The sequence below is a fragment of the Palaemon carinicauda genome, chromosome 41, assembly GCF_036898095.1.
Source record: "Palaemon carinicauda isolate YSFRI2023 chromosome 41, ASM3689809v2, whole genome shotgun sequence".
NCBI classification, from domain to species: domain Eukaryota; kingdom Metazoa; phylum Arthropoda; class Malacostraca; order Decapoda; family Palaemonidae; genus Palaemon; species Palaemon carinicauda.
Window position 1 is genome coordinate 13788867 of NC_090765.1, and position 18670 is coordinate 13807536.

The 18670-nt window shown below is 39.9% G+C and overlaps 1 pseudogene; it reads right to left on the reverse strand.

Moving 5' to 3' along the window:
* The window catches only part of LOC137632237 (mucin-21-like), a 200600-nt pseudogene that overhangs the window by 5829 nt on the left and 176101 nt on the right, over nucleotides 1–18670 (reverse strand).

Here is an 18670-nt window from a genome sequence, read left to right on the forward strand (position 1 = left end):
AGGCCGTCTCGCTGGCGGCCGTGCTGGACCACACAGCTTTTACAGCTAAGGCTGCCTCAACGAGCCATGTAGGCACCCAGGATGTCTTGAGGGTGGCCACGCTGGGCCATATAGGACTCCCAGCTGCATCTGCTGCCTCGACAGGACACATAGGTGCTCCAACTGCCTCGTCAGCCTTGACGGGCCATGTGGGTAGAGTAGCCACTCCTCCATCTTCATCATCATTTCAGGAGTGTTTCTCCAGTTCCCCGGACTGGCAGCCAGACTCCTGGACGGGCACCCACCTCACCCCCTTCAGGTTTCCTGGCAGGGATCCTCAGTCATTCTGGTCTATGCTTGGCCAGCCAGGGTTGTCGTCAAGGGTAGGAAGGCCCGTCAACGAAGTGATTCCAGCCCAGGGGTCGAGGGACCTCTATTTTCGTCGGGACGAGACGGAGGACTGTGGCCGGAAGAGGTGTAGGTCCAGGTCACTGTCCGTAGAGATAGACTCACCCTTCAAGAGCCATTGGGCGAGGACCAGTCACAGGGGCAGGAGTCACTGTAGATCCTCCTTGAGACACGCCTGCAGGAGCAGATCGCCTTTGGGTAGAAACAAGCGCCGACGGAACAGAACCCCCAGCTAGCAGTGTGGCTCCTAGCGTCAAGATGGCGGTGCATTCAGTGACGTCACGATGCGTAGGGGTGACTACATGCTTGGACCTGTCGGCGTGCCTAGGGTGTGGGGGAGTAACCTCACGCACAGGGAAGGCAGTGCGTACAGTGAAGTCATCATATTTAGATTTATGAATCCAAACTTTTGGCCTGACTATGTTTTTAAGAATTTCTTGGAATGGTAGGAATAGTTACACTCAACTTTCTAGCTTTAGTAAGCTTGGAAGGAGAAGCCTCCTTGGAGCATGAAGGTATTGATAACTCTGGTGGGGGGTGCACAGCCGAAGCGGTCCAACCACCCTCATAGTAAAAACAAAAGAACAAATCTTTTGATTCATTCCTGACACTCTTTAAAGGTGTTTTCTGCCAAAGACCCCAAGGTGTACGAGACAAGCCTTTCTCGTTAAAATGAGTTGGAGACTGGTAATCAGGATCTTCCAATAAGGCTGCCTCTGTACAAGGGGACATGACAAGCTCGACTCTAAGGTACTTTCAGGAATGAGATGCGTTAACTGTTCTAATGGGAGACACTTTTATAAGGGTGAAATCCATCTTATCTGCATAGTCTGAAAGAAACAAATCCCCACTCAGCGCACAAGTGTGAGGAGAGGGGGATCTAGACATGATGGTGTAATCTGGTATAAAAGCATTAAGCGGATCTGGCTCGGAGTGTAGTTGCCGTAACCAGGGGATCTGCGATAAGAACAGGTTTAATATCATATTGCACATTTCTAACACTAGGAGATAACGCGATTGCCCTCCGTGACAGAAACGTCAAGAGGGCTTCAGATCTACAGATCTTGGTGGGGAGATATCATTTGTCTCCGACCTACCTCTTGTTTTTTCTCACTACTTACCGAAGAAGAAGGAGGATAGGGATCTTTCTTGGCTCGCTTCTTCCAACAAGAAAGATACCCTATTCCACTGGGAGGATGACCACTCCCTACAATACTCACATGGAGATTCCACCGAACATCTTTTTCCTTAACACGCAAGACATACCAGTTAAGTCCACTTCTACGCAGCTCATGAAAGTTCCACAAGGGCGACCATTACGGCCCACAGGAACGCATCAAATTCGATATAGTCGAAAAGCACACACTCTAAATCACATATAATAGATACAGTATACAAGTGACAAGCAATGCCAAAGCAAGAGACAAGCACTATAAGGGCGAAGAGCAGCCGATGCGGTTGTCTGATCATAGGAGTGAAGGCAGGGACGTGCAACTGCCTCCAGGGCCAGAAAAGTTATAAGTAAGAGCTTGATACAAGCGTAACCTGCCATGCACAGCAGTTGCCCAGCAACACAGCATGACATAATCTACCGATTTCTTTTTTCATTGTCTGGCCGTAGAAAACAAAACCTGAAGTAACCCCATTAAATGACTCGGAAGTTTGTATGCACATAGGAATAAATAATGTAGTATTGTTTTCTGGAAACAGACACCTCTCATACTTGAGACTATTGCTTTGGCACTCAAAAAAGGATAAAAAGGGAGGGAGGTAAAGAAATCTCAAATATTAGATAACATTTTGAATCTACCAAACAAAATTCCTAAAGAAGAAAGAAATATCCATTTATTAAAAGTGTAAGAAATTAATTAGCAGCTAGAGTGTATATGAATGTGTTGAGGTGGTTTAGCCATGTAGAGAAAATGGTAAATGGATGTCTGCTGAAGAAAGTGATGAATGCAAGAGTTGATGGGAGAGGTACAAGAGGAAGGCCAGGGTTTGGGTAGATGGATGGAGTGAAGAAAGGTATAGGTGATATGAGGATAAATGTGATAAGAGGCAAAAGAACGTGCGAGAAATAGGAATGTATGGCGAGCAATTATGAAGCAGTTATGATAGGTCCTACTGCTTCCTCTGGTTATCGTGATCACCGCTGAGGTAGCGGTAGTAGGGGATTCAGAATATAAAGCTTCATTTGTAGGGGGATAAGGGGGGTAGGTGGGCTGTGACACTTTAGCAGTACCATCCAAATTTGGCCGAATCCCTAGTCAGGCTGGGAGGAACGAAGAGAAGAAAAGTCATCTTTTGTTTAATTTTTTATGTTGCCTATCCCCCAGAATTGGGGTAAGTGCCTCGGGAGATATATAATATGCAGTATATATACATTCGATAATACTGCTTACTTGGGGCAAATGTCTACTTGGCTAAAATCAACTAATGTCGACTAGCCACATTTTTAACTCGATTGTCGTACTTGAGACAAATATCTAATAAGCTGAAATAACCCATGTGAGTCACTGAAAAATGCAGGGAGGCCTCATAACTCAAGTTGTATCAACTTACATTCATATGAAAGAAGCCATTGAAATTATGTATGTATGCACAATAGTACTGTAAATAAATACCAAAGTGATGAAATGAGAAGAAACAGTACACTGTGTCTGTCCCTAACTTTTTCTGCCTCACATGTAAAACCACGGAGGGAGACCGGAAAAAATGGATAGGATGTGATTGCAATAGATTCTATCATAAGAAATGTGTGTATATAGTGACAGGCATCACTGATAATGAACGAAAGAACCTAGATTGGTTATGCCCACACTGGGTAGGTGAAGCCAGACAAGCCAATTTACATATATCAAAATTGAAGGAAGATGGGAATATAAGAGAAGAGGCCCTGAGCAAACATGACGCGAGAATCGCTGAATTGGAAAAAAAACTTGCGGACCTTAGCGCACATGCAGCAAATTCCACCCAGACTACTGACCTCATTAAAAAAGATGATAATTTCACTGTGAAAATGGAATCAAATAAGGCAACACTTCAATCATTGATGGACCCAAAACCAGAGAAAACGACATACTGACAAAGTTAAGGAAAAAAATGCGTTGGTAATTAAATTAACAAATACAACAACTAAAATTACTGAAAGAAAACACAAGGTTGAACAGGCACTTAAAGACATTCCTATACTTACCACGAGGTCAACTTCGAATGGAAATGTTGCTGTAAACTTTGCAAACAATATGATCAGAGAAGAGGCAAAAACAAAATTCAGACATTGATTGCCGACACTGATACCAGAAAAATCGGAAAACTAAAACCAAAAATAACAATATGCAATGTGTACAATGATGGAGATGATGTAGTAAATGCTTTGATTCAAAGAAATCATTGCAAGGACCAAATCCAAAATATAGAAGAGAAGATAAGTGTAGTCCTGAAGAAAAGTGCTTCAGGTGGAACTACCCACTGTGTGCTGAAATGTGATCCTGAAATTCAGAGGGCTATTCATGATAACAGGGACATTTTGTTACGATGGAGTACTTATAACATATTGATAGGTACCACGTGATCACCTGCTACCATTGTCAGAGGTATGGACATCTTGATAAAGATTGCAAGTCTAAGAATGATGATAAAGTCTGCGGGAAATTTTCAGGAAAACATTCTACCAAGGAGTGTAATTGGCAAGTGTCAAAGTGTATTAACTGCACAAAGTTAAACAGACCAAGTGACCACCTTGTAAATTCTAGACTGCAAAGCTAATGACTTGGAATTGAAAAGACTTGCCGAAATTACTGATCATGGTTTACTAAGGACGTCATAAACTGTGGCTAAGTAAATATATAATCTGTAGGTAATAAAACTATTCAAATTCGAGAATTGATAAACAAGAAATATTTGGACATAATAGCTTTACCTGAAACATGGTTGAATAACTTATGACAAGGCTGATCACTGAAATGACACCCCCCACACACACCTTTCACATACCGAGAGAGGGTAGGTCTGGTGGGGCTGTCGTACTCTCTATTCATAAAGGTTACTCAAATCTCAAAATGTTAAAAAGAACTAGTGCAACAAAGCTTTGAATATATAGAAATAAACTTTATGCAAAAAAAACAGAAAAATATCCTTTGCAACAGTCTACAAACCACGAGAACAAACACTAGTATCTGTTTTTTGAAGAATTCAGTGCATTCATTGAAAAGATTATCATGGAGAAAAAGGAATTAGTTATTTTTGGAGACTTCAATTTTTGGATGGATGACACATAAAATCCTGACGTTTTGGCATTTTGTGTATTATTAGAATCATATTGACTAGTGAATAATGTCGACTACAACTACTTTAACTGGGCATATGATGAACCTAGTTTTGAGTGATGGAATGAATAATATTGTATCTGATATAAATGTTGAAGAGAAATGTTTTATCTCCCCAGTGCACAAACTTATTACGTTTAGTATACCGCTACAGACACATGTAATAGTAAAGAAAATAAACTTTAGACATAAATCAAATTTTTCTCCTACCGTATTTATTGAAGAAGTTACAAAGAAAGTAAATGATGCTATCGACATTCCCTGTGATCATGATAACCAACGTCTGTTGGGAGCTATGTGTGTTAACTGTCTTACGACCACTTATTATAAAGTGAATAAAAGTGAATATGATACCATGTGCCCACCGATGGAAAAGACTATATTTGTTAAAGACCAATCTCCTTGGTTTGATGGAGAGACTTTAGTGAAAAAGAGGGAAAAAAGACATAAAGAAAGAAAGTGGAATCGGTTAAAAACTGAAAGTACATGGGTAGAATACAAAACTGCTATGTGTCAATGTAACTACCTACTAAGAAGGAAAATAAAAGTGATTACTATAAGAGAAACATCGGCGAAGCAGTAACAGACATAAATAAGTTATATCGCCTCCTAATGGTGTAATGGGAAATGTAAATGAAAAGGAGCTACCTGATGGATACAGTGAACAGGAACTAGCAAATAATTTTCTAGTATTCTTTAAAAACAAAATTGAACATATAACCGGGTCATTTGTAAATACTCAACATCAGATTAATGATACACCTGACACAGACAAAATTAATAAGATTTAACAACATAACACAAGATAACATCACCAGGATTATCAAGAGAGCAAAGAAAACAAACTCTATGTCAATATCTGAAGTAACTGGAGAGAGGAACTTTGCTAGTCTAACCTAAATGCAAGCATTGATGAATGTAAATTTCCCAAATCTGAGAAAATGGCTATAGTCACACCAGTTCTGAAAAATGCTCAGGACTACCAGAAATTAAGCTCATATTGACCTATTTTGAATCTATCCTTTGTTTCAAAAGTGCTTGAATATGTAATTCTTGAACAACTAGTCAGTCACTTAGAAGTAATAGAAGCTTTTCCCGATAACCAATCTGCTTACAGAAAACTATACTCTACAGAGACATCCTTCTGCTCTGTTGTAAATTATGTGCTGGAAATGATGGATGAAAATAAATGGGGTATTTTAATATTATTCTATCTCAGTGCAGCTTTTGTAAGTTGTGCATGAACTGCTACTAAATGATCTAGGTGCATTGGTGTTGAAGATCAAGCTTTCAAATACCTAAAAGACTGTTTGCAAATTGGAAACTCTTATATTCATCATATGAACCTTTAAACAGAGGTACCCCAGGGGAGTGTACTTGGCCCAATCTTATTCTGCATGTATACTATTGGTCTATCAAAAATACTACAAAGGCATTGTGTGAAGTTCAAACTATTTGAGGATGACACGCAATTTTACTTTTCCATAAATGATAATGACACTACTGAAACTCTAAACCGAATCCTTGATAGTGTTAGAGAATGGATAACAACTAAAAGTAAATGAGAACAAAACTGAGTTCATGGTGGTGGGTAAGAGAAACAGCATGAGAAGCTTGAGTGATATTAAAATGAACATAAAAGGTTTTTGATCTAGGTGTATTTCTTGACTGTAACTTGTCTCTCAAGGACCAAATAGATAATGTAGTAAAAACTGTTGGTTATCATCTAAGAAATTTTGCTTTTATAAAAAAAGTACCAGAATAAAAATTCTATAAAGAAACTTGTGATAAACTGTGTTATTACCAGGATTGACTACTGCAGCTCAAGAAATTACAAAACATAATAAACAGAGGGGCAAGACTGATAATTGATTTACACTGGCTGCCGATTAAAGCAAGATTTGAATTCAAAATATGTACAATAACCCATCAAATTATCAGTACCGGTCGTCCAAATACTTAAGAAAATTGCTACATATTGCGCAACCAACAAATCGTGTCGACACGAGAATAGTTACAGATGGTTTCAAACTATTGGAACCTAGATTTATGTGTACTGTAGGCTCCAGAGCCTTGAAATATGCAGCCCCGAGAATATACAATAAGCTCCCATGAGAAATCCGAATGATTAAAGACATTAAGGCTTTCAAGAGGAAACTGAAAACTTTTCTTATTCCATGAGTTGTAAGACAGTGACAATTTAACAGTAAATGAGCAATATGTGATATGAAACGCTGAATACTCTGAACGAACAAGATATAACGACAGTGGAGGTCCTGTAGAGAGTGGGGTTCCCCTACTGTATGGGACCGGAAAAGAAGCTGTCAAGTAAGTAAGTAAAGAAGAATACCATCCAGTAGCCATTAAAGGAAAAATTTCCTGCCTGTAAGGGTGCATCCACATGATCAACAGTGTCACCATATCAAAGCGAAGGAGTATGACATCATATGCGTTAAAACAAGGTATGTTGATATGGTATAGAGCTCCTTGCCCCGCATCCTCACCAATTGGATAACCCCTTTTATACAAGTTTAACAACAGATTCCAGCTCATGGAAACAATCTCCCCCAATTAAAGGACTCAGGTTAGTATAGCTACAAAAAATACAATTTACTTAAAAATGTGTCATTTTAAGTTTGGCTGAAGCTCAGTACATACATACTGCTCTGCTGCCTCATTATATGGCTCTTTCTATCTTTTAATTTTATTCTAGTCTGGATAAATGTGCGGGAAAATTGTTGAATTTAAGGGTTATTAATGGAAGAAGTCAAAGATATAGTGTTACTCGAGAACTGTAAATGTGAGACAGTTTTTTTGTGCAACCTGCCATAATCCAAACAATATCCATAATTCTTGTAGAGGAATTAGTTAATACAGATAAAGCTGGCAAAAGACCCAGGTAAAAGTAATGCTATCAGGAAGATGGCAATGTCTGTGGAATTAGGAGGTACTAAAAAAAAAAGAAGAACCTGCAAGCTCAAAAGGTGGCTATAAAACAGTGACAAAAAGAGAGTGGGAAGGGAGTTATATCCTACTTAAATAGAATCTTCTTTCCATTTCCACCCTTGGCAGATCAAAAATTTCCATATTAATAAGTTCTAGTCAATCACTGGCTTGAGGGAACAATTGCATCCAAATTTGAAAACCAAAATTTTAATGTTTATGGTTTTGGTAGTCACTGACAGACATTTCTTAAAAAATGTAGATTTTCTAGAGATTTAACCATCTCACACCTGGGTACTAAGTGTGGTTGAGAAAAGGGTTCTATTTATTTTGTATGTTTTGATATACTGTACAGTATTTGGATTGAGTTACCATCAAAACTTCCTATAATTGTACTGTAATATTTAAAATCTGTATTAGTATAGAATGAATGAAATTAAGGCTGGAAACTATGTAGCCATATGAATTTATGATGCACTTCCATTTGTACATACAGTACTTTAAATAGACAGAAACTTTAAAAATAAAAAAAGAGGTACCTATGAATATGTAAGGGAAATTTTTACTGGAAGAAAGACTATAATTCAACCGGCCAAACTCCAACTTACAACTATAAAATTTCTCAATAAAATTACCAAAATATCATCTTTATTTTAAATTAAAGTGCTTTAACTCACTATTCTAATTACTTTTTTTATTTTGCAGTATTATTCAAACATTATCATTTTCCTACCAATAAATGCCGGAAGTGTGACTGTTAAAAAGTAGTTGTCTTTCCGTATTGGACCTTTGTCCTTCTCTGCCAGACTAACTGTGCCTGTAGTGAAGAAAAAAAAAAAATCAATGTCAAAATAAAATCTTCAGTCTTAGGGGTAAGAAAAGATAGGGCTTGAAACTGGAAATCTAAATTCGCTAAAAAATAACTACACGGTCTTCCTCCAGATATCTAGAACTAGGTTTGACAGCTTTTAGGCCATGAATTCTCTACTGCAGGTAAAGTGACAATGAATGTTCCTTTTAGACATTTTTTCTTATTTTTTATGATACTATACATTCAATACTATAAAATGAGTGACTTTTGAAATCTAGAATGGTTTAATCAAATTTACATTTATTCTTTCTCAATGGATAAATATGTTTTTTAATAAATCTTTGTCTGAAAGGACTTTGGAAAGAATTAAATTAAGAGAATTGAGGTTTCACTGCATATGAAAATATTTCAGTGTAAAACTACTTTATAGCTCATATAAAATATTCAATGTATTTATTTCTTCATAGCTTTAGTTTCTTTCTCTAAATCAAACTACAAAAATGTTACATACCTGATTTGATATCTTCTCCATCTCTTGTAGGTATAGCCAAGACTGGTAATTGTTCTGTAAAAGGATATGGAAGTAACTTCAATTATTTATAAAATAAGTTTCAAAAATAAATTTGGTGTGAGGATATCATTTAACAGGAGAAAAAAGAAAAGGTCCAATTTGAACTTGCAAAATATTTACTAAATATGCAATGTACAGTAATAGATACAATTAGCAGTTTAAAAAAGCAATATCTCAAAATAAAATAAGTAAGAGGTTTTTATTAGGGGCTTCTATATTTTCTCAGCTAGGATATTTAATTTGGTTTGAATGAATGGGGGAAATAAGTGCATACTCCTAATTACTGTCCATGATAATAACTCTTTTGAGCTAAAATAAACAATTTCTCTGGTCTGGTGCCCCTTTATTTTGTGATATTAGCCTAAGCAGATGTGTGTCCATTGATAAGCAAGAATATTCCCCATAGCCTGATTCTCTTTTTGATAAAGTGCTTTGTAGACCACTAACAACTTGAGGAAGTTTGCATAACAAACTGAGTGATTCCTTGGTGCCGAAAGATGATAATGATCTAAAGATGCTCCTCGATTGACTCCAGAAGTGTCGCAGAACAATGACAGACTCAGAATTAGAACAGATAGACTAATCACTGTAAAAGATCAAGATAATAATTGATCTACAAAGCTACCAGATTTTGTTGATCCCAACTTGGAGGGACTGTCTTCTCTTGATCTATTACTCTGTCCTGACAATGATTACTAGATTGGAACAGCAAAGGTCTTACTCTCACATAGCCTAATGTGGTAACCTCTCCAGTGTTGCAAATATTCACTATATATGCTTAGAGATGATTCACTCCTTTGAACTGTGTCAATAACTTCAGGAGAGAATGGACTGTCTCCTCATGAGTAACCGAAGTTCACAACATCCCACACATCGAAGCCTCTTCAAATTTACAAGAATCCATGATTTTTCAACAGGATAAGGTACAAACTTTTAGAAATATGAATCCTCTCTATATATGAATTTTACATCAGCCAAAAGACATTGCTGGAAAATGTAACCACCTGGAGATATCCTTGAAAAAACCTGAGGCTCTGTACTTAAACTGGAGTTTCCTAGTCTTAATGAATGGGAAAGTGAAAGTATACATCTGTCAGATTGATGGAGAACATCCAATTCTCCTCTCTTGTAGCTCCTAGTGTTGAGAACTATCACTACAGCTGGAGATAATGCTATCTGCACACTAACTTGCATCCAATTACCATCTTTCATACTCAAAATGAGAACCAATCCTCTTGTTTCCCTGCATGAGGCTAGTGAGGAGGGATGATCTAGGAGACCACTAATTTCTTAAAATTAATTTGCCTTTTTTCTAGCTATACAAACCTGAGTCCTTTAAAATAGGGAGATGATTTTGGCGTGAGCTGGAATGGCCTTTTAATTTGTTAACGAGATAGTTAACAAGTGGTGTGTGAAGGCAAGTCCCACCCCAACATCCTCGCTTTGACTCTTTGGCTCAGGACTCAAGAGAGGTGGTTGAGGAGGGAAGGTTAACTTGAAGGACTCTTGGTTTGTATGACTAGGAAAAAGGCCTATAAAAGATGAATGGTACATGGTCAACTAAAGAAACACTTCCCGCGAGGGGAAATCAGTCTGCAAAAATATACCTGGTGTAAGATTATCATTGGATTAGTATAAACTCCATCATCCACCCCTCTTAAAGACATTGGGGGAAGATAAGATACTTCTTTAAGATTAAAGAATGGACCTCAAAAGTGTAACTTACCATCATCAAATCAGATTCAGCATGTAACGTTTTGACTAATTTGTCCCCAAGAGAGGGGACAAAAATTAAGAGGAGCCATCCGCTCCAGATTTGCATCTACAGTACCCATTACCTTAAACAATATGCTTCCTGTCATGTTTGATATCTGGGGTAGCTACATAACTACTTGAGCAGCCACCACACAGGACAAAGGAGTCTACAGACTTGTGGGTATGTACCCACAGATTAAACACTGTGAGGGTGATTTGGCACTTACAACCCTAAGCTTTCAACACTTGGCTGACTGATTAGTTACTCTTGATGGCTAAGGTGGGGCTTAGACCCCTGACTTTGTGAGCTTTGGTCCTAGCTGGTACCTCCACTCTCTCAGCAGTCTAGGTGTAAGATGTACGGATCTTAACACAAAGCCAGAAAGACATGTGTTCTATGACACCTCTTTCTTAATCCTGCCAGTGCTACTGAAGAGATACTGACACTCAGACCTGAAGTGTCAGGTCCTTTTCAAATAGGACTGCAGAGCCCTCAAAAATTATAAAGCATCTTCTCTCGATCACCAAAAATTATAAAGCATCTTCTCTCAATCACCACCAGATGCTTCATGTACAGAGTGGAAGGAAGTCTTTAACTGGGGTTGTGTGCTGATGGGTTCTGGATTTTTGCCACAACCAGGCACAAAACTAAACAAGGCCTTCATTCCACACCCCAGCATGGGTGACTAAGAGAGACCGTGCAACTCACTCTCTTCGCCTATGCTAAGGCTAGCTAAAAAGCCTAGGGAGGAATTGTTGTTTGATGACCTTCTCAAAGGCTCATGCAGGGAAAATATACGAGCCTTGAGAAAAGGGGCATGTCCCACTCCAGGAGCCTGAGGTATTGAGGTGGACAAGAATCCTCGAAGCTCCTCATGAGAATAGAAAGCTCCCACAAGGAGAGGTCTATATCCTTCAGTTGAATGACCATGCCCAAGGCTGAGCAGTAGCCACTGACAGCCATGAATGAGAGGTGCTTCTCTTAGTGAAGGAAGATGAGGAAATCTGCGATCTGCACTCGAGTTTCTCCAACCAGAGAAGTATCCCTTCTGCAATACCAAATGCATAGAACAATCAACTTTCTCTGGTAGAAAGCTTCAAAGTATTGCTACAAGTACCCAGACATCTGTGCAGTGCCTAGCAAAAGGCTTTCGCTTCGAGATACTGGATAGCCTCCAAATGTAAAGTCCCTACTACATCACAGATTGGTAGTACCTCTGAATGTGCTGCTGATGGAGGAGTGTGGACCATTTGGAGTAGTTCTTTTGGGACCTCAATTAGAATTGCTAATAGAGTGGCATATCACTCAAGGATAGGGCCATCTAGTAACCACCAGGGCCATCTTGAGTCCTGGTGTAATCCACAATCTATTGGTTAACAGGTGGATCAGGCTGAACAGACAAAGGCATATGCATCTATGTGATCCAACTGGGAGTTGTAAGTCATCTTCAAAATGGGCCTATGGGTCTGGAATGGGGAACCAAAACACAGGAAGCTTCTTATCTAGCCATGTGGCCAAAAAGTAAATCCCCAGGAAACCCCATAGGACAAGAAGCTTCTCTGCTACTCATGGGTGTAAGGACCCCTTCGACCTTACAACCTGTTCCTGGCAAATGAGTGTCTGTTAGTACAATCCTTTTGGTTGAAATGTATCTAGCTGTCAACTCTACAGCATGGAATGTCATCAGATCACAGAGTGGGTAAAAGACTGTGGCCCCTTGCTTGTTGACATGTCGCTTCAAACGTTCTTGAAATGTTTGAAGGACTAGAAATGCTACTTGCATTTTGAGGACATTGATGCGCAGCTGCATTTTGTCTTCTTTTCAAACACCACCAGAGATACCCTGGGTTATTTAAGTGTGTTCCCCACCCATACTCTGAAGCACCTGAGAATAGTTGCATATCTGGAGGTGAAGAGTTCAGTGGGACTCCTTTGATAACGTTTTCCTTGTTCAACCACCAGGTAAGATACCCCTAAAACTCATTTCCCACTGGAACAGGAAGGAATGGGGAATCCCTGGTAGCTGACCAGTGATCTTCCAAATACTACTGAAGAGATCTCTGCTAAAGGGCCACGTGTAGAATGAATGAGTTTCTCCAGGGAGGAAAGGTGGCTGAGAAGATTTTGCCAGTACCAAGGTGGGACTTCTGTCTTGAATAGGAATGGTTGGGCAACCTCCTTGAGCCTGGTAATGTGATCATCTGATGCCCCAAGGATTTCAACCTCTATTTGGGTATGAGATTTGACTTCCGTTTCTCACAGTTCCCATATCATGACAAAATACAAGAACTATATTTCAATTTTGAAGCAACTACTTTACTGAGGTGGTCAGGATCAGCCAATTATCAAGATACATCAGTAGATGTATTCCCTTGCAAATGAGCGTAAGCTGATACCGAGGTGAAAACATGAGAACACCTGCGGACCACAGAGTCATAAACTGGTAAACTGTACTATAGAGGGAGAAGCGGAGGTACTTTCGAGGGGACTGATGTACAAGTACTTGAAAGTACGCTTCCTTCAGGTATAACAAATGCATGAAATCTCCCTCTCTAATGGAATACAGCACAGACTGTACTGTTTTCATCCTGAACTTTGTTTATCAAACAAATTTGTTCAGATGAGAGGTCGATGACTGGTCTCCAGCCCTCAGTTGACTTCTCCCCCAGGGAGAGCCAACTGTAGATGCCCAGAGACTCATCTTGAAAGACTTTGAGACAGTTGTTCAACATTTCTTTCACTCGTCTGCAAGGATAGGGCTTTCGGCGATGTTAGAAGATTGCGTAAAAAAACATTCACTACCCACAGTTTTGCCGTGTGTCTGGCAGGTTGCCCCCTGGTGAGACATGCACTCCCTTAGTCTTGGCAGTGGGAGAGGGGGGGGGGGGGAACTCTGGCATCACAATTTCCCTCGCTCTCCCTTCTTCCCACCACTGCCCTTCGTGAAGGAACTAGGTTGGGGGCTAGAAAAGGCTGTACATACACAGGCTCCTTTTAAAGAAGAAGTTGCAGGCAGTCCTGATCATAGTCAAGGAGTTCTGCGAAGCAGTTCTCTACTGCTGCCTGCATGCAACACCTCGGAAGGAAAGATATTGCCGCCAGAACCAGAGTTTAGAAGTGACTGTGCTACTTCTAAGCTAACTTGTTTTAAGAACTGGGAAATCAAGGCATCTTTTCTCTTCACAACTCATTTAGCCCACTGGTGTGAATGGAAGGTCACTGCCTTCCCACATAACAGCAAAAGACTCCTGGGTTGACAACCAATTTGACTTTGCAAAGTACATCACTGCTCCTAACCACTGGTCAAGCCAAGAAACAGCTTGGAGGGAGGCCATGGCAAACAATTCCATGGAGGATGACTCAGGGGCCAAGGAGGATATATCTTCTGCCTTGAGTCTTTCTAAGGAGAGTCCCCACATTAGTGTGTACACAGACGTATTAACCTACAAGGATGATGCAGCATGCTCTGCTGCATAGAACCGTCTCTGCCTTAAGAGTTGGGGGAGGAGGCAGGATCCTATTTGACTGGCTGGACTTGAATGAGCTCTCAGATTGTCAGAGCTGACTTGTCAACTCAATCCAGGGCCAAATTAACCAGATCTGATCAAGGCAGCTCCAAGGATGGCCTTGAGGGGAACCAGAGTCCAGATCAAAGATCTAGGTTCTCCTTGAAGTCTGTGTCAAGATCGATTTCACCAGTCTGTTGTAAGTGTAAAGACATCCACAAAGAAACACTCTGACTTTGGACTGTCTGCCTCTTTTGGCACTGATCCAAGGTTCGGTGTCAGGGGAGCCTAATCTCGAGCCCCATCATGCCCAGGTGGTGTAGAGGGTCTGGCAGGATGCTCTGGTGATTCACTTTCCCCCATGAGCACAACTGCTCCAAGAATAGAACCAGGAATGTATTCAGGAGCCAAAGAATGCCAACAACACCAGGGGAAGAATCCCTCGCACTCATCATAGCAGACACAAAGAAGTAACGTATACTTTCAGATCGGGGTGGAGGAACAGCTCGGGCCCCAAAAAGGTCCATCTACCCACAACTTTTTGTCTTTTATTATGACAGCCTCGAATGGTGATATCCTCTCGACCTGCTCTCCCTAAATATCATGTGATCAAGGAAGAACAGGAGTCCACCTCCTAGGTAGGAAGGGAGAGTGGAGTGCCAAAGCTCCTCCATTAACCAGGGAACAGAAAGTGTATGGGGCTGTACACTCCTGATCTACTTGGCTACCGGAATAGCCGTATATACACAGGACGCAGCCCAGCACCGTTACACGAGGTCATGGCCCCATCTCCGAGCAAATCCCCCCAGCTCCTGAAAGAGAGGCGGTGTCATAATGAGCCCTTTCCTTGAGACTGCAACTGGCCTTCTTGGATTTCTTTGACCTCTTTTTAAAAAAAAGAATCGGAATCAAAGTTGGAAGAGGAGGAATGGGCACGTTTCTTCTTCCTCTTCCTGATTTTCACTCCAGGCTCTGCAAGAAGGGTCAAGGTTTAAGCAACCAATGACAATGACACTCCTCTGACGGGAGGAACCACAAAATGGCAACAAATGGGTTCACAGACACAAAGGAAGCAAGGATTACGAGACCCCAAACCCATGGGTTAGGGTTACGGGTTCCCAGTCACAAAGGTTGGGGTGATGTGGCTAACATGGGTGAATGGGGTAACCAACACTTTCAGCCATAAGGATGACTTCCAGCCAATCTCAGGCTTCCACCTCTCAACACTGGAGCAGTTTACAACCGCACAGGTGACACTTTATGAGCCTTAACAGTCCTTGAAGGGGCTTGGTACTACTGGGTACATCACCAGGGTAATTAATAATGGAAGTACAACCGCACCTTTCACCATGAGCTTCATCACATGAGACACTGGCCCTGGAGATACTGTGTTGAGGTAGTGGTAGCCTTAGCTACCAGCACCTTCAACAAAGTCATGGAGGGAATACCTGAAAGACCTAAGCAAGCTCACGACTTCCTTAGTTCACACTCATCGTCAGTGGTCTACACCAAAACCAGTGAGGATCCTCCAACCTCCAAAGGGGTGCAGTGAATACTGGAGGAACCCCACACACCACCAGAACCTAAAAAGCCTGCCTATGCAGATCCGAGGGCTCCTTGCTCCTGATGCATACTCCCCGGGGACCAAGCCAGGGGCATATGTTCAGGGGTACCACCAAAAATAAACATTTAAGGGCCTTTGATGCAGAATAATAGTAGACTGTCTTTTTAAAAGACAATCAAGTGTGCTGCAAAAAAACATTTGTTTCTGAGAATATGATAGATAGTCTCCATATGGTGAGATGTACCAATAATGGCTTTGGATAAATCACCTTTGAAATTGATTGTGAGCAGATTGGTTTTGTAAGGCAACCAGATTGGACCTTCCAACAACAAATGGCACAGATCTGTGCATCATTCCCTTTGTGACAGAACAGGACTATCAGAGTTATCCCGCTATTAGGAGAGATCCCAAACTTTTTCACATCAGCCAAATCTGTTTAAATGATGGGAATGCATAAAGACCTAGAATTGACAAGTTTTGCACAATAACAGGATATCTACCTTCCATGCTATAGACAATCCAGAACAGGAGAACAAAACATATCTGCAACCAAATAAACCCCACCATTTCAAATTTTCTAGATAAACTAACATATGTAATAAACATTTGTTTGGAAGAACCAACTCTTTCTGCTTAGCAGATCTGCTGACATTTGATTTCTCCAGAATAAACTGATGAAGACAGCTTATTGTTAAATTTGTCTAAGTTAACCGCACCTCAGCTTTTTGGTACATCTGGTACTGGAAGGGTGACCTTGTATCCCCTTAGTTCCAGATGTAGGCTAATGCTGTTGTATTGTCTGAAAATCAGTAGGCTTCAGCATTTTGAACTTATGCAACAAAAGAAAAAAAAAAAGAAAAAAATACTCTACAGTGGAAAACCCCAAAAAGCAGTTGCTATTATAAATCCCAAATATGGAATCTTCTGAGACAGAGCACAAGAGACTCCTTCAAACTGACCAGGATCTCCAACCGATACAGCATCCTAAGTAACCTTACTTGTAAAACCTGAATTCTTTCCTACAAATCTTTAAAAAATAACCAAGTCTCCAAGTATAAAAAAACTCTTAGCTCAAGAAATCTCAACTATATCAAGGTGGGGGTTACCATCCTAGTGAATTCAGGAGGAGCCACCCTGAGACAGGAACATGGGCACTTGAATTGATGAACCTTTAACTTGCTGATGGAACAACAGTATTTCGTCAAATGAAGTAGTATTAGTTCTAAGACTGCCCACTAGTGTTTTGCCGTTGTGTATACCGTTTATTAAGATTCAGTATAACTTAGAAAGACACTAAAATAATCAAATGTTGCCTTTTTTTCCAATTTTTTTTTCTTAAATTTTTTCCAATGATTTTTAGAGTATTTTTTTTTTTTTACCATAATGAAAAAATTCATATCTACCAAAAACATTGTTTTTACAACAAAGACTCATCATTGATTGGAGGGCTACATCAGGTCTATATAGGGTAGTAATCCCAGGTCTTAATATTAATTATCAAGGGAGAAGATAGAATTTGAAAACCACACATTTTAGCGTCGCAAAACCGAAGGTCAGAGCCAAAAGTCCTATGCAGTTTGGAGATGTTGTAAGTCACCATATTAAGTGGTATGAATGTCAAAGTCCTGTCCTTAAAACAACGGCATTAGCTGGCTAGCCCCCTCAAGCAACTTATTAGGGTAACTTTAGCAATAAAGTTACGTAAGATTTAAAAGGGAGATATTTCATAACATTCAGATCCTTACCGTGTTCTTCATCCATATCATCTTGTATAGAAAGATGCATTGAGCTTTTACTTACTAGCTTTCTCATTTGTTTACAGCAGGTACAGGAGCAACAATGCAAGTTTTAATAGGACTTGTTTTGGCAGTAGAAGAAATAGCAGTCACATTTACCCCTCTAAAGTTAACCCATGATTAGCCAGTGAACAAGCTTGTAAGTAAACAATGCAAACTACCATTTAAAACATTATACAATCTATCAACTTTAGCTGATACTTCAACAGCAACATTAAGAGCCAAGGGAATTTTACGATTTGCAACGCCATCCACTTATGAAAGTGTTGTTAACTGTAGTAATTATATCTTAAGTACAAGTAAGTTACATATGTAATAAATATAATAAAACATTTTATGAACAATTTAGTTGACAATACAAAATTATGAAATAAGAGGTTATTCAAGAGCATTTACTTTGACAAGTGGAGAGATATTAGGATCCAAACTACCAACTCGGTCTTCTGCCTTGCAATCTAGTTGACTATAAAGAGTGACTAGGATTGCAAGAATATGAGGGTCTAGCTCCAGAAAGATCTAAAATAAATATAGACTTTGAGGATCTTGACTCTGTAATGCCTAGTGAACATTCGGCACCATTACTGAGTGAAACATTACTACCACTAGACCTGACTTTAGAGGCTAGTTTACAATTAGAAACTGGGCAGATAAAATCAAAATTACCACTTTCAAGAGAACACTCACTGGCCTTGTGAGATTTAAAAAAAAGCAAGCTAATAAGTTAATTCTTTTTGAAGTTCATCACTATCAAAATTTGGCTGGGTAAAAGCTCATTAAAGAATGATACTGGCATCATGTTATTGTCACCATCTTTAGAATGGAGCTGGCATGACGTTATTGTCACCAGCTCTTATGTACACAACTAGCCTAGTCTTCTCTTAACTTGAAGAACATTTTTTTATGAAGAGAATAGTAAAGCATTAGTATTCCTCAAAAAGGTTATTTAATTCACAGCACTGTCCCATTGCAATAATAGCTTACAAATCTTGAGGAAGGCATCTTAAAATG